We start from the raw sequence: 24,172 nt of genomic DNA on the forward strand, positions 1-24,172 counted from the left end.
GATCTCTAAGTAGCTGCCCAATGTCATGTTAATGCTCATAATGTTATCTCTAATGTGCTTAATTTTCTCCTTAAAGAAATTCATGAACTCATTACTACTATGTGATATTGTATTCTGAGAATTGGTGTCAGTTTTATTCTTTGTAAGATGTGCAGTTGTGCAGTATGGACAGTGGTAGCTCAGAGGTTAAGGTATTTGACTTGTAATTGGAAGATTGCTGGTTTAAGCCCCACCACTGCCAAGTTGCCACTGTTGGGCTTCTGAGCAAGGCCTTTAACCCTCAATTGCTCAAGTTGTATTTAGTCATAATTGTAAGTTGCTTTGGAAAAAAGTGTCAGCTAATTGTAATTGTAGTACAATTGTACACCCGATTAAGGTCAAGAGATAAGCTATTCAAGCAGTAATAAGTGATTTGCTATATTTGAGAAGGCTCTCAATTAGACATAGAGGCTAAACCAACTGTTTGCTTGTCGCTATGTGATGTCACCCAAGGTTCATCATATTGACACTGTTTCTGTTCCCCGAACTAAGCAGAAATACAGAAAACAAAGAAAACCTAACTTGATAAAATAACTGAATACCTAGAATCAGTATTCTGCTGCACACGCAATGAAGTTGCTTTACTAAAAATAAACAAGTTAGAGACAAAAAATTTGTACCTTGGTATAATGATCTCATCTGCAATTTAAAACAAAACAATAAAAGAAATAGAACGTAAATGGTGCAACACTAAGCTTGTAGTCTTCCAGCTTGCATGTACCACCTTTTAATATCCATTAAAAAAAGCAAGGAGTAGGCAGGTAGCATTTGTTCTATCAGGCATTCAAGAATTTGTAGACTGTATGAAGAATCTTTAATATATGTAGGTAAGGCCTGAACAATTGGTTGAAAAATGTTATCCAGAAACTGGGATATTATTTCTGTTTGGCAGGAATAAGCAGATATAATAAGGCATACAAGGCTATTTTCCTAATTTTAGGGAGAAGATAGCAATGGCTACAGCTATCTAAAATAAGATTTTTTTTTTGCAGAATCAGGGAGGTGTCCTGCTGAAATGACATGATTAAAAATGGATTGAACTGTAACTGTAACTGTGGAGTTAGCTGTTATGCCTATAAAAACTAGCATCAGAAAGCTACTTGATTGCTTCCTTCTTGTAAAGGTTGTTTCTCCAAATGACAACAGCTCCACCCTTATCAGATGGATTAATAACAATGTCACTTCTTTTGTTTAAATATTTAGTGCAGATTATTCTTCCTTTGGTAGCTATCCTACCAATGTAGCCTAGTATACAAATGCCAAATATGATCATGAATGATCACAAATCAGCAACTGAATGCAAAATATTCCAAGTAATAAGTAAAATATTTCATAATTTTAACCAATATAAAAAAATAAATCCTCAAATCACAATAATGTTTGAAAACGATCTGTACTAACATTGCTTTAAAAGGCAGCGTTGTAGTGATTCCATAACAACCAAACCCACAGGGCTTTAAATATGGCTACAACTTGCACTGTGAATGGAATAAAAAAGTATACATTTTCAAAAGAAATAAACATGGAAATATCTCCATACCTGTGATAGCACACGAACAAATGAAAACTGTGTGTGTGTGACGGGCATGGCTTTCCTGGTAGCATAAACAGAGATAATGCAGTTAGCTAGCTAAGAAAAGAAAAGTCGCAGGTATATCAGGGTTATCTATGCCAGCTAATCGACAAACTACAATTAGTCTATTCCTTGAACCACCCTCTGCCCCACATACACTAAAAAAACCCCATTAAAATTTATGCAGCGAATATAGTATAGAACAAAATACAACAATACAAGGCCAAGTTCAAATAACAAATTTTATACTTTTATAAACCTTTATTAGGTAGAGTTTGACTTGACCTATACCCATTTAAAGCTAAAAATCTAGGGCAGATTTAATACCTTTAATTGGTCATATATACACAGTACAATTAAATGCATTTCTTTACATATTCTATCTTCTTTGTGAGCTGGGGTCAGCCATTGTAAAGAGGGTTAAGGGCCTTTCTCAAGGGAAGCAAGCCCTTGATAGATCCTGGATTCAAACCTGCAACCTTCCACCTGGGAGCCCAGATTCCCATCTACTGCCCCAGTTAGCTTAGGTACCTGTGTTGATACAGATGCATAAGGAGGGAAATATTGAAATCAAATTCACAAGTGACATATTCATTAGTCTATATTGTGTAATCTATATATGCAACATTGAGATCGAATATTAGGCCTACAATTAAGGCGACACAGTCCTAGTCAGAGTGCAGTAAAGGTCATTTAAAACATTAAACAGCACTGTCTCAGTCCTGTGATGACATCTAAATCCAGAAATATTTAATGTATTTGATTCCAGTGCAGGTATGAGCTCCCTTTTTTAAAAAGCTTTGAAGTGTGCCTATAACAATGCTTTAAACAGGGATTAAGGTTAGGTTTCCAAATCAAATCAAAGGTTTCCAAATTTGAAAGCTTTAGGTATATAGCTAAAGGTAACAGATAATCTAACAGGAATCAAATTACAATCTCTTTAATTAAACATCAGATCAAATTTGGGAATCAGATCTAGTACACAAGATCATAATTTGAGAAGAAATGAACTCAACTATGAAATTAACTCAATCTGATGAATGGCCAAAGATGTTCTAATGATATTATTATAATAGTCTCTGTATTCATGGGTATCAAATTTACTGAGATATATAGATTTAATACTTAATTTCTTGAAATTTGTAATTGAAAAAGTTATTGCTGATATACAATGTATTTGTAGTTCAGTGGCTGTCTAGTTCCTAGATAGTTTAAATAAGGTACTAAATAATAATCTAGGATTACTTTGCTTCTTATTCTTCTAGAGTTTTGGTTGTGCAACCTTATCCAGGGTACAGCACAAAGTGATCCATGTAGTGTTAATTTCTTATGTTGGCGTATATGCACTTAACTCAATTTGTTAATTTGGTGAGTAGAAATAACAGTGGGTGTGATATTTAAGATGCTGTGTTTTTGAACGCACAATTGCGAATGTGGATCAAGCACTGTTTGTCTTAAAACAGTTCTAAAAAACAATTCTATTGTCTTAAAACAGTGCTTGCACTACTGACACCTCAGACCAGCACTTAGCGCAAACCCAAATGTGAATCAGACATTTGGCATATCATTACACACAGAAAATTATATAATTTAAATAGTCATATCATAATTATGTCAATATTAATTCTATTCTCATTATTATTGAAGCAATAATAATAATAATAATAATATGTATATCATAATTATTGTTGGTATTGTTAATCATTACTATAATTATTGTACTGTTGTTCTCTACATGCCACTGGAAGAGGTTTCATTTATGATTTGAACCTCTTCCCAGGTCAGTTTAATCTCATCAGACCTAGCATGTCTGCTTTGAGTGCCATATATTTTGGTGTGACTACTCTGTATTTCCCTGACAAGTACATGTTTCCTCATTGTGAATGATTGCACTGCCATTCTTGCATGTTTGCTGCCATGATAATTTTGTTACTGGGTTGAGTTGCCAGCTCACGCTCAGCATTTAATGGGAATGAGAGAAGTTAACTTGAATTGATATTGTGGCAGCACACCTAACCTAGTATTCAACCTATGCTAACCTCTTTCAGGACATCCTACAAGAGTTGAAGTCAATAACAATATATAGCCTTTGTCAGTCTGTTGGTCAGAATTTACTGCTGGGTGTCTATCCCCAAGGGTAGTGGTAGCTCAGTGGTTAAGGTGCTTGACTTGTAGTCAAAGGTTTGCTGCTTCAAGCCCTACTGCTGCCAAGTTGCCACTGTTGGGCCCCTGAGCAAGGCCCTTAACCCTCAATTTGTACTCAGCCAGAATTGTAGTTTGCTTTGGATAAAAGTGTCAGCAAAATGTAAATGTTATCTTAGAGTGGATTATGTGAAGGTGTTGTTAACTGAGATTGTGCTTGCTTATTTGATAACTTCAATGCTTAGACTTGTGTAAACTTTGGTTTCTCATGCTCACTTATGGTTTGCTTTCTGCCTAGTTGGTTTGGCTGTTATATCTCTCTTGTTACACACAGGTGTGGCCACCATTTTGATTTGGTGTGGGTTTGTTTATGTTTATGTAAGTATAGTCAGTGTACTCATTATATGTTTCTTTAAATTATCATACTTTTCCTTTTGTTTCTAGTGTGGTTTTGTTTATTGTGTTGGTCTGGGCCAATGCTGAAGCAGGTGACCCAGTCTCTTGTTTATTTTTGTATCTAAACACCAAAGTTGTAAATACAAATGAACTTCACTGTAATTATCTTTGTCTGGTTTGCATTTCATTATCTGTTTTTGTTACTGTTATCACTCAAACCCCATGTTATGGCCTCCCAGTCTAGACAGTGCCGTAACAACAGTTTTTGGCAAGAGAGGACTTTGCTTTGTAATGCGTTGTAGCTAGCACCTGTGGCATCCTCTTAGACATCCAATTCAACTGTTGATGTACCAAGTATATGGGATGTTAAGGCACTTTTTCACAGCCTTTCAGTATTCTAATTGCCTTAATCCTCATGAATCCAGCCCATCCAGACTCACTTAACAGCCCACATCTGCTAACCAGTCAGACTGCTTATATTGGTGGCCTCCCTATTAGGAAGGCCCCTAATTTTTCCTTCCCTATAAGAACCCTCCCAAACACTGATGAAGTATTAACTCTCAAATGCTCATTCAGAAAATACTTACGGTTCTCTATTATTGTTGTAGCACATCAGTTTTATACACTCAAGGATTGACATCCACAATTGGTTAGTTTTGTGGCATTGTGCCACACCCATAATTTCCCCTACCAATATTGTCAATTCTGTCTGGGTGGGACACCCTGTGGGTGTGGCATCAGTGAGGTATCCTGTGTTCAAAACCCATAGCTGAGTGACTCAGGATGAAAGGTTTCATATTGCACTGTACTTTATAATCAAGATTAACTTATACTTCTATTACTTACAACCCCATTGTGTAGAGAAGTAACAGCTGTTATTTACTCAGATTGAACCTTCATGCACATTCATGGAAAGTTGGGGTTTGGTCAGAGTCCTCCCTTTATCTCACTCCAGCTGAGTGAGTCATGCTTACTAACCAAGGTCCTTAACATCTACTTTCTGATAGGTGATGGTGGACCAATGCAAGTTATTCCAAGGACATTACCCCCAGATAAACAGACTGACAGCCAAAACAATAAATGTAATGGCCACATGGCAGGGTCTGTACTTTGGAACTGAACTACAGAAACATCCTGCCAAGGGAAAAGTAAAGCAAAACACAGTTACCATAGATCACATCAAGAAAGGGATTAAGCCTGGCCAACAGCCCTGTACACAGCAAGCTCTACTCTAGCAAACAGCTGTGTCCACACCAGTTAATTCACCAGTTTACTAATTGTGCATGTTTCTGTCTTTCAGACTGCATTGTGTTGCATTTAGTTGTGTAGTCAACAGTTTTCTTGGTCTGCTACAGCAGGAAAAGGCATAGAACCACCTGTGTACCTGGATGGTGGGATTCAAGTTATCTTAATTGGGTTTGATTGGTTTGGCATTTAGTAGGATATTCAAGATTGTTTATTTGTTTTGCTTACCTGCTTGTTTTGTTTTCACCAATGGCTCCTTATAATACTATTCCAACTACTCTTCCAAGAACTTTAGCCTGGTTAGAAAATTATGTTTTCAAAGGACAAACCTGGCCAAAGTGCTCTTTCCCCTTGTATTATGTGATTTATAAAATGACCAGAAAATGACTTTTTTTTCTTCTGTGAGACACAATGAAACCCCTCAGTTATAAATGCCCTCTCAATCTCCCTTCTACCCTCCACTGTAAATATTGGACTACTGAAGAAATGTAATAGTTTGTGATATCCTTACTATTCATCAAATATAGTGGTCTATACCATCCACAAGTAAACACTCAGAAGAAAAGGCCTGTTAATTTCTAGTCTGAAGTTTGTAGAGATTATGTGTGGAAGGTGTAAACAAAGGTACAAAGAATGGTCATTTTGTGGTGACTTGAGCAGCTCTTGACAGAAGAGTGAGAAGAAGCTTCAGCGAGAAATGTCAGATTTAACCCAAAGGAGTTGGTAAATAAGTAAGTTTCATAGCTTGCAGCATTAGTTTTTAGTTTTTTTTTAGAAAAACAGACTGTGAACATTTGTTTTTGTAAAGACCACCACATAGAGGAGACACTGAACAGAAGTGTAAAAGAGAATAGGGACTTGTGTCACACTCTGAGCTGGTCACAGAGGTGAAGAGTTACACAGCATGATACAATAGAAAGAGAGTGAGAGTGTGTGTGTGTGTGTGTGTGTGAGAGAGAGAGAGAGAGCGAGAGAGAGAGAGTGTGTGTGTGAGAGAGAGTGAGAGAGAGAGAGAGAGAGAGAGAGAGAGAGTGTGTGTGTGTGTGTGTGAGAGAGAGAGAGAGAGAGAGAGAGAGGCATGTATGCAGTTGGTGTTCTTCCTCATCTGCCAGGATTCGCAGCAAGCTCAATCCTTCCAGAAGCGAGCAGCGCAACAGGACAAGGCAGAACGGAGTGTTGATAAAACAGAACATGAGGGTGAAGAGAGACACCAATTGCAGAGCCTTCGTCTCAGGGAAGGAACACTGGTGAACTGAGAGCTGCATCAGAGACTACAGAGAAAAAGAGACGAGAAGGAGAACAGGCAGTCAGCAGCCTCCGAGGTATCAACCGCCTGTGGAGCCTACTCCCTGCACTCGTGCTGCTTGTTTGTGTGTGTGTGAGTGTGTGTGTGTGTGTGTGTGTGTGTGTGTGTGTGCACTCGATGACTCTCATTTGTCATGAATAATTATCAAAGCACAGGATTTGAAGGTTACTTGGCTTTTTCTCTTGTACCCAGGAGAGATGGACTGTGATTAGGGGATAATTCCTCAGCAGTGTTTTTCTGCTGTCTTCTTCTACTCTGTTCTTTATTGTTTTATATCTATTTTGGTCTAATATCTCTCCCAGTCAATTCTGTGGTGCATGTTAATAGCAGGCATTGGCTGAGCTTTTCTCTCTCTCTCTCTCTCTCTCTCTCTCTCTCTCTCTCTCTCTCTCTCTCTCTCTCTCTCTCTCTCTCTCTCTCTCTCTCTCTCTCTCTCTCTCTCTCTCTCTCTGTGTCTCCACCAGCGCAGTGTGCACAGCGCAGCACAGATCAGTCCTGACTGTGGTAGAGAGGGGACAGACACGGGTGAGTGTATCTCTCTTTTTCTCTAATCTGTCTTGCCTTTATTTCTACTATTTCTCCCTTCTTTGTCAGAATGACACATTTTAGTAACTGTTCCCTGAATTAGCGTAATCCATTTCTTCTCCCCCCACCAAACACACACACACAGACACACAGACACACACACACACACTCTCTCTCTCTCTCTCTCTGCACTGCTGGCTTTTCCAAATCCCCTCCATTTCTCTTGTCCATCAGCCATTTTATCCAACCCTCCACCCCCTTCTCCTCTCCCCCCGGCCCTTTCTTTCACTCCCACTCTCTCCCCTCATCAGTCATGTCCCCCTCTTCTACTCTCTCGTTTGCCCCTTCCACCCACCTTTAGCAGTCATAAACCACCATGTGTGTCATAGGACTGTTCAACCTAAACCAAGGCACCCAGGTTGAACATATCATTCCCATATCCCTTGCTTTCTCCCCCCCCCCCCCCCAAATCACACACACACACACACACACACACACACATACAGACAATGTGCTAAAATTGTCACTGCACAATATATGCCCACATATGTGAACCCTAGTTGTTTTTATGTTAAAGGCAGGGGTCTAGATAAGAGTTGGGCATAGTCTGAAATTCTGACAAGTATCGATTGCCGTCAGCATTGATGCCTATAGCCAGGATGCTGCAGCAGCTTTTACTGTCTTGTTTATGTGAAAGAGAGAGAGACTGTGTGAAGGTTATTAACTTTACTGCTAGATTGCATGCAGTGGAAAATGAAGGGGGTAGGGGGTGGGTGGTGGGGCAAAGCATATAATCTGTATGTGTCTGCTGTAATGTAGGGCCTAAACATACATATTGACACACTCTGGTACAGCCTTTAATTGCTGGTATGCTATAACAATAAGTCCTTTCACATCTCAGAAGCAGGTCTTTTCAGAACCCCTTCCAAACTCCAAGACAACACAAGCTCAAGCAAAATCACTGGCCAGATGTCTTACCAAAAAACTTTTTATCAAAAAAAGGTGTACTATAAGCAAAGTTGTAAGACATCAGAAGAAAAAGACTCTTCACTGTTTTCTGGGTCCAAGTGATCTTAAATGAAGGAAGAAAGAGAAAAGGAGGGAAGATGTCAAATAGACATATCTGTGTTAAGATGAATAGTCTTCAGCACAGGCAGTGAGAGAAGAGTGAAGCTGCGCTCATGTTTTCAACCTTGCTGGATCTTTGAGCACTGTTAAAAGGATACAACTCAGTCTCTATGTTTTTCACTGAAGCAAAGCAGAATGAACAAAGTGAGCTATAACAAAGATGGTGTAACTTTGGGAACAATTTTGTATGCCTTAATAGCTATAGAATAGGGTTTAATAGGCTGAGGTCCTGTGCTTCCAACAGATGTTGTTTAAAAAAGTACTTAAGAAGTATTGAAGCTTAAATTGGAATGCAGTGTTATCAGGCATTGTTTTTTTTCCTTATGAAAAAAAGAAAAATAAATCACAATTTAATTTGATAAATGCAGGTTTAGATTTAATTTACTACACTGTTAAACTAGACCCCTTATAACTCTGTAGGATTTTATTGTCTCTTATTGATCAGCAGTGTTCATTATGCAGTTTTTGTGTAAGAACTGGACCATGTACATGCAGTTGCCTAAAGCATGTAGGATTATTCCCACCAATGGCCTTTACAAACGTCTTCTCAATTAAGAAACAGTCTTATCTGAAGTAGGCTATTTCCAGCTCAGACACTAAGCTTGGTTTATGAACTCCTGTGCAGCCTACGAGTGGTAGACACGTGGATTATTCTGTCTAAAGAATTATTCTTGGAAATAAGTTATGCCAACATTAGAACTACTCACCAGTTCTGAGAACACACACATCCACCTACACCCACTCCAACACTAGTCTACAACACTAGTCGAGCTAGCCTTTATTCTAGGACATACATACAAAGATACACACACACACACACACACACACACACACACACACACACACACACACACACACACACACACACACACACACACACACACACACACACACACAAATTAACCATTAACTACAGAGTGCTCACTTTAGCATCAAGAGTGCCATATTTGGACCAAATAAAGTTACAAAAGCAGTACTCCCACACACACTCAAAATACAGTATTATTGTCTGTCAACACAACGCATAGTCCTGTTAAATTGGTAGACTTTGTTATACTATCACAAAGTCACACAAATTCCAACAATTATCTCATAATTACATTTCATTTATTTGTAAGTGGATTTATATGACTATGGAGTTAGAATAGAGTGACACTTGCATCCATCTGTGTTTTAAAGCAACACAGAAGAAGTGAGGTTTGCTTGTTTCCAAAGTTATTTTGAATTCTAGAACCAAAGTGTCACTCAGTGCTATCACTGTGCCTGCAGGGTTTATGAAGTTTTATTTGCCATGACATAGCCAACTGTGCAGCAACTGAAAAGTTGGTGCTTTTAAAAAGCACTTTCCAAAACTTGCTTTTATAACTATTAACAAAAGACTCATTTTAATGTCTCATTTTAATGTCAAAAGCATTAAGCACTGGTGTGTGTGTGTATGTGTGTGTGTGCGTGTGTGTGTGTGTGTGTGTGTGTGTGTGTGTGTGTGTGTGTGTGTGTGTGTGTGTGTGTGTGTGCATGGACTGATACATTTAGAAACATGGCAGCCACTTGACTGGCCTTATCTCTCTCTCTCTCTCTGTCTCTCGCTCTCTCTCGCTCTCTCACTCTCTCTCTCACACACTCTCTCTTTTGCAAGCCTTGCCAGTGGGCCTCTATGCACCAGTTGAGGCTAATAGGCTTATGTAATGTTCTAATGTGCTAGAGACAACGTTGAGGCAACATTTGTCACAGAACTTTCCAGACACATACACTGTCAATGCCACTCAGCCCTGCCAAACAGACAATAATTTTTCCATCTTTATCCATTTATGATTTTCCTGTTGCAGAATTTCCATTTTTTTTAAAGAGGCCAAGCTAGGATTCTGGTGTGAACATCACGTGTGGTCTCAAATTAACATTATAAAGGGACTTTACAAGACATTTCCCTAATGTAAATTAATGTAAATTATATTTTACACTGGGAAGCAGAATGAAAAAAGTATTTCCACTTCAACAGATGTCACACAAAACATAATCAGCTGTTGCTGGGACCAGCCTTGTGACCACAGCAAGCCAGTACTAGCTAAGAAATTATCAAAATGAACAACTTCAGAGCAGGGGTCACTGTGTGCCTAGTTTTTACAACTGTTGCAGTGGAGGTGGGGTTTTGGATTCCCAGATAAATTTAAGACCCAGGCATTTGTGTCAACCTGACAGCATAATGCCCTTTCACAGCTAAACTGACAACTGACAGCAGTGGGAAGGAGTGAAAGAGAAAGAATGAGTACAAGAGTACAGAGCCAGACAGAGTGGACAGTGAGTGATGGCATAAGTACATTGTAGAAGGCTGTGGGGATGTGTAAAAATAGTAAGAAAGGGAAGGACATGAACAAACGAGAAAAAGGGGCAGAGTAACCATGTTCTCATAAAAAGCCTTGCTTTTAGCTTGCTTTTTTGTCCGCCTCTCTTTCTTTATGTTAGTTTCATATTTAATTACCATGCTTTCTCTCTCATTGTCTCTGGAACTTGGTAAGTTGTTCTTGCTTCCTTTCTTAATCTCTCTCTCTCTCTCTCTCTCTCTCTCTCTCTCTCTCTCTGTCTCTCTCTCTCTCTCTCTCTCTCTCTCTCTCTCTCTCTCTCTCTCTCTCTCTCTCTCCAACATTTAGGCCCATTCCTTCACCATCGAATCACCTTGCCTCCTCTGGTCGCTAGCCACCAGCCACTAAATCTCCCTGAAGCCTTTGCCTCTATCCTGATGCTCCCAGAGTGAACCTGGTTTTCTGCCAGCAGTCCTGCTCACCCCTAAACTTGGTCCCAGGAGCTCGATGACTCAAGAGAGGATTTTGGATTTGTTATGGTGAAAAAAGTCCTGTTTAACATGCGGGATATCTTGGGATAAAGAACAGAACAGGGCCTCGATAAGGGATTAAATGCTTTTCTTGTGACTCTGATCAACCTTCAACAAATTTGAGTTTGATTGGGAGGCCAGGAAGACAAGAACACAAACACTGTGATTATACAGAAACCTTTCAATTTCATGACCTGCTCAGAGGAATCTGAGTCATATCGTTTCAACAAGATATAATTGAACTTCCTGTCTGGAAGGCAATTGAAAACGGAAATGCAGAAGTCAATGACATTTTTGTCACAAGCACACTGTGACATACAGTTTCTTGCCACTTTTCAGTGTGCACAAATCTGAGGGATTTTAACATTGTTTGGGTGGCTTCTGGTTCATTTTTAATTTGATTTTCATTTTACTTTTTTCATTTAATTTTTTTGAATTTGCATTTAAAGAAAGGATACATTAAAGAGAAAAAACATTGACTCAGGCAGCTCCCTTTGCGTTGTGAGCGGCAGGGGGGCTCCCCTGTAAACAAACAATGAATGAGAGAGGACAGAGATGGAATGAATTTTGAAAAGTGATGGAAGCAAATGTGTCATTTTGCCATTAATAGTTTCTTATCCCTGCCAAAGCAGAGAGAAAGAATAGATGACATAGACAAAGCTTAAAAGAGCTACCATGAGAGAATTTAAGTTTGTTTAGATAGCATAAGTTCTTCAGTGGATGTAGTGTGTGTGTGTGAGAGAGAGACAGAGAGAGAGAGATCAAGAGAAAGGCAAGACAAAACAAGTGACACCAAGAAAGGACAGAGAAAAGAGTAAACAGGTGCCATAGATATACACTTTTATGCCATTGAAGTTCAAGCTATTGTTCTTGCTCCTTTCTTTTCAGTTTTTGTTTACCACTCCCCTCTCTTGACAGACTGTGAGGGAGACCACCATATATTGCAGCGAAAGAGCTACTGAGTGAGGGAGCGTGAACAAGAGAGGAGCAGAGGACTGTTGTAGCAGAGTGGAGGCCTTTTCCTCATTCAGCTTAGACCAAATGTTCTCTCCTGTCTAGGTTTTTTTTTCTTCCCTTTTTTGCTGTTCTATTCGTCTACTCTCTCTCCTCTCATTCATCCCCGTCTCCGTCCCTCTGTTCCTAAAAAAGTGTGAGAGACAGTGGACAGGGGACAGGTGGGCAAGTCAGGGGGGCAAGAGTTATTTTACCACTGCTGGATGTTTTTTTCCCCAGATTTATTTTTCTCTCACACCCAGAGGGATCATTGTTGTAGCAGAGGTCAAAGCAAGGAATCTGAGTCCATTAATGTAAAGTGCTACCTTACCATTGGGAAAAATAGGCAGAGTGGGGGAAAGAAAGAAAATTCTTTAAAGCCGGTGCTCAAATTTAAAAAAACCCAAATGATCTGATCCCACTCATTTTCCCCTGCCTCCTACAGCAGCCCCCCCTCCCCCCACCCTGTGGGATCCTTGGATATTTGTCTCTCATTCCCCTCTTCCCTGGAATCTGTCAGTGCTCCCGAAGGGATACAGCCTGCTTGCATCCGAGCCAGTCCTCTCCTATTATCTGCTGGTGCCGTCTGCTTCATTCTGTGAGTAGAAGCGTCTCGCTGGGTATGTGTGTGTGTGTGGGCGTGTGCATGCATGTGGGTGTACATGATACGCTCTCCATATGGTGCCAAATCTGTAGGACAGTGATGTTAATACATGACTGCTGTACTATATGTATGTGTGTGTGTGTGTGTGTGTGTGTGTGTGTGTCTGTGTGTGTAGAGATATGTGCATGCACATATTTATGCAATTTCCCTGAAGTCTCTTTAATGACTTCTGCTTTCCTATACATATGTGTAAGAGGAGCCTTATCATATCGCAGCTGTGTGCCCGTGTGTTTGTGTATGTGTTTCAAACCCCAGGTCATTAATGTCCTGTTCTTCTGTGCATGTAGTGGCAGTAGGGTGATTTTCAGTAACTAAAGATTGTTTAGTTACTAAAGCAGTTTTCCATTAGTAGCAGTAGTTCACTAGTGTATGTACATGGGTGAAGACACTCACCAGAAAACATTTTTTTTTCTTTTTATGAGGTAACTTCAAATGCTTTGAGATTTAGTCTAGATTTTCACAGTTTTGAAGGCTGTGAAATCAACAAGCCTGACCTTCATACAGTTTGCATTTTACAGTATACGTTCTTTGAAATGGTGATGACAATTGCCATCAACTACTATGGGGAAATAACAATTGCTGATACAAATCTTTCAGTAATATTGTGAGAAATACGATTAATTCCCCTACACATACCTTCAGCTGCTGTGAATTTCTCTTTCTCCCTCCCCCCAATTGGTGTCTGGCTTGGGACTGGATGATAATTAAAAAGCCATATTGACCTTCTGCTCTAAGAGACAGTCAGAAAAATCCCAGTTATTTGCTATCAGTCATTTTGAGGGAGCAATGCCCCCCTTTCCTTGACCAATGGAAAACATGCTTATCTTAGACGGAAAAACAATGTAGTAAGTGTTCAAGCAACCTGCAATGCACTTCCTGTTCATTAGGTTTTATGGCTGGGTAGGCTGGATGAAGCTGAGGAAGTTTGAGCATGGCCTTTTGGCTGGAGAGGCTCATAGCCTGATGGCAGTTAGATTGCAGGGCTTGTGGAATACTGCCTTACCATTAACACCCTCACTGCTTACGCTAATCCCTCACTGCTTACGCTAATAAAGGTGTTTGTTGACAAGTTTTAGGGTGAAATACAAACTTGTGATCTAAGAAACTGAGGTTGAAAGATGGGGATCTCAGAAATACAAGGGATTTTTTTAAATATTATGTATGGTGCACATAAAGTGTCAAGATGTTGATTTTATTACTCTTCACATTTATGTGCTTTTCATAACAACTCTGCAAAGAAATACTTTATATAAGAAGATTTATGAATATTTTTGTGGTTTAGCTGTTTTCAGTGAAAACATATATTATACTTATAACATATTATACTTATGAAAACATCTAATTCAGACTTTCCTGCATTTTTCTCATATAAACATTTACCCAAAGACAAGTTACGTCTTCACACATAATAACTCATCAGTGCTGAACATTAACACTAGAGTAATAAAGAACCTGAACAGAGTGCTTCTTTAAAAATGAATAATAATAGGCTAACAATAGATGTCCGGGAGGCTTCATTCATTGGAGCCAAGGCCACTGATACACTGTAGGGCATTTTTTTCCTACCGATTCAGATAAAATAACATTTGGATTATTAAATGATTAATTTGCAAATATTGTGCTTGCTCTACTTGCTGCATTGTTCTTTTTGGAAAATGCCACAAGGCCTGAATGGTAATGCTATGATGACTTCATTCTGTGCTTTTGCATGATGTGTATTAAGAGTCTATAGCAGACGTCTTTGAAGGGTGGTCTTTGATACCTTTGATACCATTATGTGTAACCTCAGTTCAGTTAGCTATCAAGGGTGCCCTAAGGGATTATGTCTGTTTTGGATTACTCTTGGACTAATGGGAACTGAGCTGAGGTGCTCTGAGGCAGCTTGAATTACAATGCTTTGTCAACTTAGTCAATGCTGTTCATGAGACACATTTTTACTGCAATATGCATCACCCCCCCCCCCCCCCCCATTATCTTTCTCTTCCATTCTCCAATGCTGGTTTCTATAAATTATTGTAGTGCTTTGTTTGTCTCTCTTGCTTTTTCTGTGTTTCTCCTCTCTCTCTCTCTCTCTCTCTCTCTCTCTCTCTCTCTCTCTCTCTCTCTCTCTCTCTCTCTCTCTGTTTCACATATAAATATACATACTTCATTGCCCATGGCTTTGCAGTATTTAGGGGTTACCAGTAGTCATGTCCTGCTGTTTTTCACATTCTGAGAAATAAGAAAGAAAACAAGAAAGAAAAACAAAGAGAGGAGAAGAAGATGAGAGCTTATCCATCACCACTGTCACTGCTGGCTCCCTCTGTGTAATTTGAGGGGGAAAGAGAGAGCGAAAGAGTGTAAGAGGGAGAGCTACTATAAGCAAGGGTGAGCAGGGAAAGTATGCTTTTCAATATTAGTTACAATATTAAATTGTTGGAATGAACAGTGTATCTTGCACACACATTTCATATCAGCCCCATATTGCTGAAAACAAGTGATATCAATATAATACCTATACTGTTTAACTATACAACAATACAAGTAACTATACTTCAGAGTATCACTACTGCTAGATATACTTTCTGGAGTAGATAGTCAAGGAGTACATTTAATTAAAAAGCTGTATCCTTATAGATGTAGGTTGCTGAACACTATCAATATTTTGAACTGAGAATCATCCATGAATAATGAAGCAGTAATTAGATGTTCACCTCAAATTTAATTTTGCTTATCATAGCTCCAGTGTAAAAGCTATGTTCTGAGGCAGAGGTGTCTTGTTGCTAAAGAGAAATGGTTAATATTTCCTTGACAAATATCGAATAGTGTTTTATTTATAGATAACTACAACTGCAAATGTTGACAGCTCATGATGCTCTTGTGCTAGGCCCATCTGTTTCCTTTATTTGGTTCTTATTTAGATATTTGTGGGGGTTTTAAAGACAATGTCAGCAGCTCCATCTTGCTTTCAGAGTGTATTGCTCATAGTCAATACAGTAATTTTTGATGTCAAATGAAGAACAGAAACCATGTTTTCCCAATGTTTTCATCCAAGAATTTATCTTTAATATATTTTAGTGCATGAGCAATAATCCTATTTTGAAGTGCTGTCATCCTTCCAGTCACTGCTCATTAAAATAAAATAAAAATGGTTCAGTTCCCTTTCAATCCCTCTTTTTGAACGCAGACATTATTAAGTTGAAAGACAGTATTCACTCAACATAGTCATTCCCAAAAGCTTTTGGGTTAAATAATAACTATTGATTTGAAGAAACATTTCTGTCCAGTCTAGCCAAGTCTTAATTCATCCACAAATCTTTAATCACCTAGTGGGAAATTCATCACTGGTAAGTTTGGTTTTCTGGTTAGAATGATTTCTGTGTTTTGCTGCGAGACAGCAGTAGACATCTCGCAGGGTGTATGGTTGAGATGTGGGTTGCCATTAATTACACCCCCCAGTTCCCAAGGCTATGATAGCCAATCACAGGTTCATCTAATCTGGCCTTGGAGTGTCATTCATCTCTATGTGCAGAAACAACAGGACAGGGGTGGGGGTTGCACAGAAGAGCAGCAAGCTAAAAATCAATATCTGCCATCTAATTTATGCATGATCAGAATGCCCTGCTCACCTGCAATGCTTTAGGTGTCAAAGATCAAAGCAGCCACAGAAACGAACGCTGCCCATGCCCAAACAGGCTCGGAGGAAAGACAGTTGGAGAGCGTGTAGATGAGTGCAGCTGGACACACCAATTAGAAGTTTCATCAGGAAGCTTTTGTTCGTGGGATACAGGGCTGAGGCTGATGACTGGCGGCAGCAATGAGGTGCTCACGCAAGTTACTTGTCAGTCAGAGTTTCTGAACAAGAGCTGTAGTGAATTTAAATAAACCCAGCTTCCTGCATCAGGATGGTGGGTATAACTAAGAATGTTTGGGGGGGGGGGGGGGGGTCATTCAGGTGATCAATTTGAGTGGAGACAGCTTTGAAATAAGCAGAGCTATATTTTTTTGCACGTTTAGTGACCATCAATTTGATGGACATTCATAAGTACTTTCATTCATACATTCATACATCATACATACTTTCATTCATAATTACTTTGTATTAAAAATGTGGAACTATTTCTATTATTCAGCTATCACAATTATAATTTGTCTACCATAAACATACATCTGATGTCAAGATATTGTTTCTAATAATGCAAAACATTTATTGACATTAGACACATGAAACAGAGGTGGCACTCACATACAGCATTCACAATAAACATAACCATACATTTAACATTCAACGAAGACATATGTACATTTAACAGAAACTACAGACACCAACGTTACCACTACACAGATCTAATTAAACACACACGTAGCGACAATGACCAACGATGGGAGCACAATAGATGTTTCAAATAGATGTGAGACATTAACATGTGCAATCCTGGGGCAGGGGGGCGTGACTACAACACAAACACGCGGCCGGCCGTACCATATGACTTAAGGGGGAGGAGCGGTCCATGACAGATAGGAATATCTCAAAATTAATTTATCGTTTTTTTTTAAATGAAAGTATCATGGCATTCTGCATGGGCAATGTAATCATACTCTAGATTTTTTTTAAGATTCATCACTTTGAACCCAAACATTCATCTTTATGATAAATTTGAATAATTTATGGTAGATATACATTGGTGCATCACTAACTGTCAAGAACACTAGGACACAAGCAGGCTTGGATCCAAATGCAGAAGACTTTAATAGGATCTCAAAACAGGTAGGGGCTGTGTGAGGAGTTGGTTGGATCAGCATCAGTATCCGTGAGATCACGGTACAGAGAGTAGTCAGTCAAATCCAGGTTCAGAACCCGTAGGCCCAAAGTGTCAGAACCCGTAGGCCCAAAGAGTCCAAAGTGATCTGAAGGGCTAGAAGCGAGGTGTAGTCTAGGAAGGAAACAGAGGTTGTTAGCCAGGAAAATCAACAAGGGGACGAGGACACTTGGTATGCATGCTAGGATAGAAATACTTTGCAAAGTGGTCTGGGAAAACAGGAGTCTTTAAAAGGAAACAGATGCAGATATACAGGTGTTGCCCATTAGTACTCAGGAGAAGGTGCTCTAGACCTGGGTGTGGTAAAACTAGTGGGCTGGGTTGAATTTGTCATAGTAACATGTAAGTAAATCACCTCCCTGGATAGTTTAGCATTAACATTTTAGCATTAAGTTAACCTGTATAAAATCACAACAGCCTTAGTGTTCATCATATGACACCAATATAACTGCATTTTTTTAAAAAGATCAATCCTTTACCCCATACAATTTCCAAGGATGTTCAGTTCTAGTTAGATTTCCCCATGGCCTCAGCCCCTCTCTAAGCCCGTTCTTGACAGAGCCGTGATGGAGTCCAATCAGAACTCATTGATCTGCTGTCAGAACGAAGCCTATCTGAAGAATGGCTGGAATTGCTGTTCCTGGCAGAGCTTGGCCCATGGCATATATATTCAGTAAAAGTATGATTGAGGGCTGATCCCGAATCAGCACCTGGAGTCAGCGCTCAATGTATGTGCCATGAATTACAGCCTACTCTCACTCAAAGGATATGGGCTATCAGCACTGGTAACAACATGGTTGTAAAGATTTAGTTGTCGTGCAATCAGATGTTGACAAAAAAGAGATGATTCATAGTTTCTCCCCACCCCCTAAATTCTGACATGATCTTCAACAGCTCTGAGTAGGAAAGGCCATGGAAGTCAGTTCTTTCATGTATGGAGCCCATTTGACTTCAGTACAAATAAATGCTCAGCAAAGTTTGGCAAGTGTTCAGTTAAACTTGTCCTCTGAGATAGAAAAGGGCTTGACATCTATTTGGCTTGGATCTGTTTCTTACTACTCATCCTCAAGCTCTAACCCTAATTGACATTTGGTGTTTGGCCATCTTGTTTTCAGCTGCTGAAAAGGACAGGTGGTGCCCTGCATCCTAGTCCCAAAAGACATGGGCATGTGCAACAACTGAAAAATTATGTTACTTTCCCATCTGGATGGTTTTGTACCATAACTGATGCTTTGAGGGGTCAGTCACCATCAGGGAAGATGATTTCATGGAGCTATTGATGAAGAACTGTAGGCATGTGGAGCCAGACTTTTGCTGGGCGCTAGAGTTCAGCCTGCAAGGTTTTGTCTAATTTGGTGTGAAACAAGGATTGTAGTTGATATATCATGCTGATATTTTAGTTAGTTTAGAAGTAATGGTCAGCATGAATATGATTAGTGCCAGGATTTTTTTTTTTTAACACATACACAGACATATATACATATAAAAGTTAAGAAAAGTTGATCTGATACAAGTGTAACAGGCACAGCTGCATTTCTGAGGGCTTATATTCATGTCAATGTTACTGCTAGGACCCAAGTGGTCTACTATTCAAAAATACGCATTCCATAGCAGTCCTGTGCTCAGAAAGTGATCACTGATTGACTAGATGCAGCAGAAGGGCTTTAACTGTATACTTACAAGGTGTGTGCTTGTAATGAAGTGCAAAATATAGAAAGAGTTCTCAGTGTGAAGTATGTTCGTACAGTGCATGCTTGGCTTTACTTTGTTATATTGAGGCATGCAAGGAAATGATCTATAGGGTATCAGTCATGGCCAGGCCTAACAGGCATTACCTTTTTTACTGTAAAGTCACAGGCACTACAATAATATTTAGGATTATTTGCAGGGCTGGACCATCCTTTGAAGTCTTTTGTACTGGCATATCATTTGTAAATGTGAATATTTACCTTGGACTTAATTTGTAGTTCAAACCAGCAACACAAATGGAGATGTGAAATTCTCTGGAATGTTGTAGACCATTAATTGCATTGGGGTGTGTGTTTTTTGCATGTGTTGTGTGTGTGTTGATGAAAGAGCAGAATCAAGTAACATCCCAATATTGTCCTACTGCTTTGAATTTGATTGTCACACTATTGAAAGAATCAATGGACAAGAACATTTACATCTCAACATATCCCTCAACATAAAAGACGTCTGCTGAGCCACTAATGTTGGCAACAGTTAAACCTGGAGCTGCTCATATGAGAGCATGATGGTGAAAAATACCAGTTTTTTGGCGATTATCTTATCCATATGCTGTTCAGATTGATGAATGTGCAAGGTGGCTGCTTTGTGTGGATTCTCTCTGGCAGGGAGGCTTTTAGTAGTCTTCACAAAATGGGATGGGGTGAGTCATGTGGTTCACTACACATGCAACAGTGGAGCTGAGTGCTGCAAGATACTTTTTTTCAAGCAGTTGATTGGATAGAGCACACCCTGCTTTGGGATCTTTGCCTGGTTTCCGAGCCCCACACTAAAGATAATCCTGGGCCAAGACAAAAACTTTCAGTAGAGAATCTTCCTTCTAATAATCCCAGAGCTATGCTGACTACATGCATGGATGGACTGTTAAGATGATGACAGAGGGATGGCAGAACAAATCTATAACAAATCCAGTGGATAGAGGGTCTCTAAAAAGGGCAAGCCTATCCTGCAGGTTGGACAGAGAAATCAATATTTTAACAGTTGTGCTTCACAACATAGCTGGATGTAATGAAATCTGTTCGTTGAAATCAAGTAAATCAATCACTTAGTGGGAAAAATCATTAACCTGGCTATTTATGACTGGTGGAGTACTATTCCAAGTGCCTGAAAGTCAGATTTCTGTGCTTCTAATGCTGTTGGATTAACCCAACTCATACCTAAAAACAGATAATTTACAAAACTGCAATCGGATAGGAATCCGATATTTGAGGGGACAGTTTTCTAACCCTCTAAAATGGGAAAAAAATGTACACCATGTGACAGAGGGGTGTGCTCTTTAAGAAACATGTAAACACATCTTTCTTATCACAACTATTGTTGTGCATGTGCAGCAAAAACTCTAAACTGATTATGTAAAATATGCATTTGAACTTGTATTACAAGATGATGAGTGACAACAGTTTGTTGTCAAAGACATGGCATTTTTCATTTACATCAAATCTTCACCCCAGGTTTGAATGAGGCTATTAGTGGATGACCTAATTTAAACACAAGCACTGCACTGTCAGTAGCTGTCAATCCAACTCACTTTAATGCTAAAGATCTTCAGATTTGCATTTAATCAAGAGGGTTAAACGGATGTGTTAATTGGTAAAGCTAATGATTGACAAAGTAGACATTTCTTTTTTTCACTTTTTAAATTTTAATAGTGTAAAGTGTTATATATAGAAATATAATTAATATAGGTTAATATGTTATCAACTTGTGTGCAATGCTTATCTCAAGTAAACTTTAAGTTCTTCAAGTATGTCTGAGGGGAGCATAAGATGATTGTGGAACTGAATGTTGAGTACTTCCAGAGTGGAAATTACCATGAAAACAGGAAATTGGTTTAACTGACAGCAGTCTTTTATTTTTATGCTTTTTTGTCTAATTATCTACAAAAGAACAACTGACTTACATTGCATGTGCGCCATCATTTCTCTAAATCATCAGAGTATATTTAATTTCAGTTAAAGGAGGAAAAAATATTTACTGGAAATCAAGGCTGCCATAGTCCAGTGTTATCAACTTTTTTTGTGAAGGCAAAAGACACTTTGCATTGGTCTAGACATTATAAAACAGTCGAGTATAGATCTCTATTTGTTTCATAATTCCATGTAAATAAAGCAAAGCAAAGAAGATCGCTTGTGGATTAGATACTTTGCAAGGCCCTTAAGATGATAAATCATGTTAGGACACCCTGAGAACAGGAACAGATTCTCCCAAGGTACAGTCTATAGCCGCAATTTCCGCTCTTCTCTTCTTTGTAATCTACTAGATACATGCGAGCGAGCACCTAATACTGATCATTTCTGATCTGATGAGGAATGTGTTTGAAGACTGAAATTCACTTTTCTGATAAAGTTAACATAGACCTGAGTCCACTTTGAATTGGAGCTTTCATATGACGATGCTGGGATGATAGTGCAGCTTGGATAAAGGAAGCAGGAAAAGTAAGTAAGGTGTCTCCTGTTCAGCCTGTGAGTCATCTGTTATTGGGAATTCTATGCACTCGGTTATTCGAATTTCCATCCTCCCACCCACTCTTCTCCTTCTCATGCTGCCTTAAAAGAAAAAAAAAAAAAACTGGCATGTGCTAGTTCACTGCAACAGTGTATATCTTTGTGTTGTTATACGTGTGTGTTAGGTGTGTGTTCCGTCATTCCCTTTGATCACTGGTTAACATGGAGTGTGAGATACAAGATGCATTTATTTCTTTATCTATTTTAAATCAAACTGCATACTAAAGTGAGGGACCCGGGAGCCAAGACCTGCTCTTTGACCAATGGGAAAAACTATGTCTGAGCCAGTGAAGTAGTGTGGAGCCAGTTACAGGTAGCTGTCGGATCCTGTGACTGACAGGTGTGACTGCAGTGATCTTTTTTTTAGAGACTCACTGACAGATTAACACTAAAAATCATATGTAACTCAGAATATAAAGTCAAAGTGAAAGTCAAATTGTGCAATTTTGTGTCTGCATTTCCAACATGTGCTGGCTCTCAGCTGGAACTTGGCATATCGTTTGTTGTGGAGGCATCTATTGTAAGTGATGAGCTTAATCTGTTTTCTTAATTATTGACTGAGTGAGGTAAATAAGGACAGATAAATAAAAACAGAGGCATAAATCCAGACACTTGGTGAGAACTCATACTATTTGTCATATTATTGGCAGTATGGACTCTTTCAGCATGATATACACTTCCTAAATACTTAATTTGAACCATTTTGCAAGGATCCACCCTCTTTCCATGTTGGCACTGGTGAGAACCCAGGTGTAATTACATCAATGGAATCATACACCCATGTGGAGCTTTATATTGCAATGCATCATGGGGGCCATTTGTTTCCTGAAAAGTAGCCAGTTCTCACTGTAGAAAACAAAATTCAAGGAGAAGGTACAGATTTTTGTATTACAATTTTGTATTACAATAATTACAAGGATTATTGTTAAAGTTTACAGATCACAGTATATATTGTAGTGTTGCAGTGAAGACGGTCCAGAAAATAACATTTCTTCAAATCAAAACTTTTATTTAAAAAGCATAACAACAATGGGAAAGGAACTGCCTAACAGGAAAATGGGCAGAGAGTAAATAAAAAGAAAACACCACACAAAGTTGGACCCTAGATAAATTTCCTGGCACAACATTGCTTCCCGGCTGACGATGTCTCTCTTTCATGGGGCCAGTAAAGAGCTAGCTGGTCCCGATGAACTACAACAGTCCAACACCCTGCCACAACCTGATACACCACTTCACCTAGGTGCTCTGTCTAGGCAGGCACCCTCCCATGATGTTTGGAGCTACCTTTGGTGTGGGTTGTCCAGCTACATTCACATCCCTGCCTATAGTTGTGGGCCCTGATGGTCAAAGGTTTGTTTCCAGAGCACCTTGATCTGGGCACACTTTTGTGGTGGACACAAACATCAGGACAGCTGGAGTGAACCTTCTGAATGGTGGAGTATCATGCCAATAGGACCAGAGGTAGGTGGAAGTCCCATTCATTCTGGTGTTGGGCTGTGATGATAGGGAGCTGGGAGGTGAGCATCCAGTTGAAGCTCTCCATGGGGCCATCATTCTGTGGATGCAGTAGAGTGGTCTGAAATTTCTGGATGTACATCCAATTGTAGACCTCAGCCATGACCGCCAACTCAAAGTTGCAATCCTGTTCACTGTTGAGCTCCTTATGCATTTCAAAGTGGCAGAAGAAATCCGCCAATATCTCTTCCGCAGTTGTGACTGTGGTCTGATCTGGGACCATATAGGCCTCAGGCCTCTTTGTGAAGTAATCCATTGCCTTGAGGACATAGTGATTCCCAATGTCAGTGGTGGGAAAGGGGCCCATGACATCCACATTGACTCTTTCCATAGATGCACTGGAGCAGGAAGATTGTTGTGGGTCATGTAACTGGTCACAGCTGTGCACATGTAGCTCAACATCCATACACCATGCAGCATTAACATAAATAGAGGTAAGGCCAGGTAAGGGTGGAAATGTTGTAGTCTTGCTATGGCAGCCAACAATTCTCCAGTGTGATCCAGCGAGCTGAACCATGTAAAGCTGACAAGTCAATCCCAGACATTGTCTGTGCATGGGACTGGCTACACGTTGGGTTTAGTAAAGACACTGAGAAGCTGATAGTCCTCACAGAAGAGACATCTGATATCCTTTCTTCATCAGGACCTCTGGTGCTGCCCAAAGCTGCCATCTCTTTTGCTTTTTGCTCTGTAGCTTCTTTTTTAGCCAATGGGAGCCAGTGGGGACAGAGCCGAATCAGTGCAGCATCGCTGGTGTTGATGCTGTGCTG

General features: G+C 39.6%; 1 protein-coding gene across 4 annotated transcripts in view; it reads left to right on the forward strand.

Moving 5' to 3' along the window:
* Positions 1-6,411: 6,411 nt before the first annotated feature.
* Positions 6,412-24,172, forward strand: part of LOC113581251 (glutamate receptor ionotropic, kainate 5) — a 65,519-nt gene continuing 47,758 nt past the window's right edge. For 2 of the 4 annotated variants that reach the window (XM_081696885.1, XM_081696891.1), the window contains exons 1-3: positions 6,412-6,717; positions 7,171-7,226; positions 11,000-12,772. The gene's annotated coding sequence lies outside the window, so the exon portion shown is untranslated. Of the gene's footprint in view, positions 6,718-7,165; positions 7,227-10,999; positions 12,773-24,172 lie in introns of all 4 variants that reach the window. The other 2 variants (XM_081696881.1, XM_027016261.3) reach the window with 2 other exon arrangements.

Source organism: Electrophorus electricus, chromosome 2, assembly GCF_041902795.1.
Source record: "Electrophorus electricus isolate QZ-2024a chromosome 2, ASM4190279v1, whole genome shotgun sequence".
NCBI lineage: Eukaryota > Metazoa > Chordata > Actinopteri > Gymnotiformes > Gymnotidae > Electrophorus > Electrophorus electricus.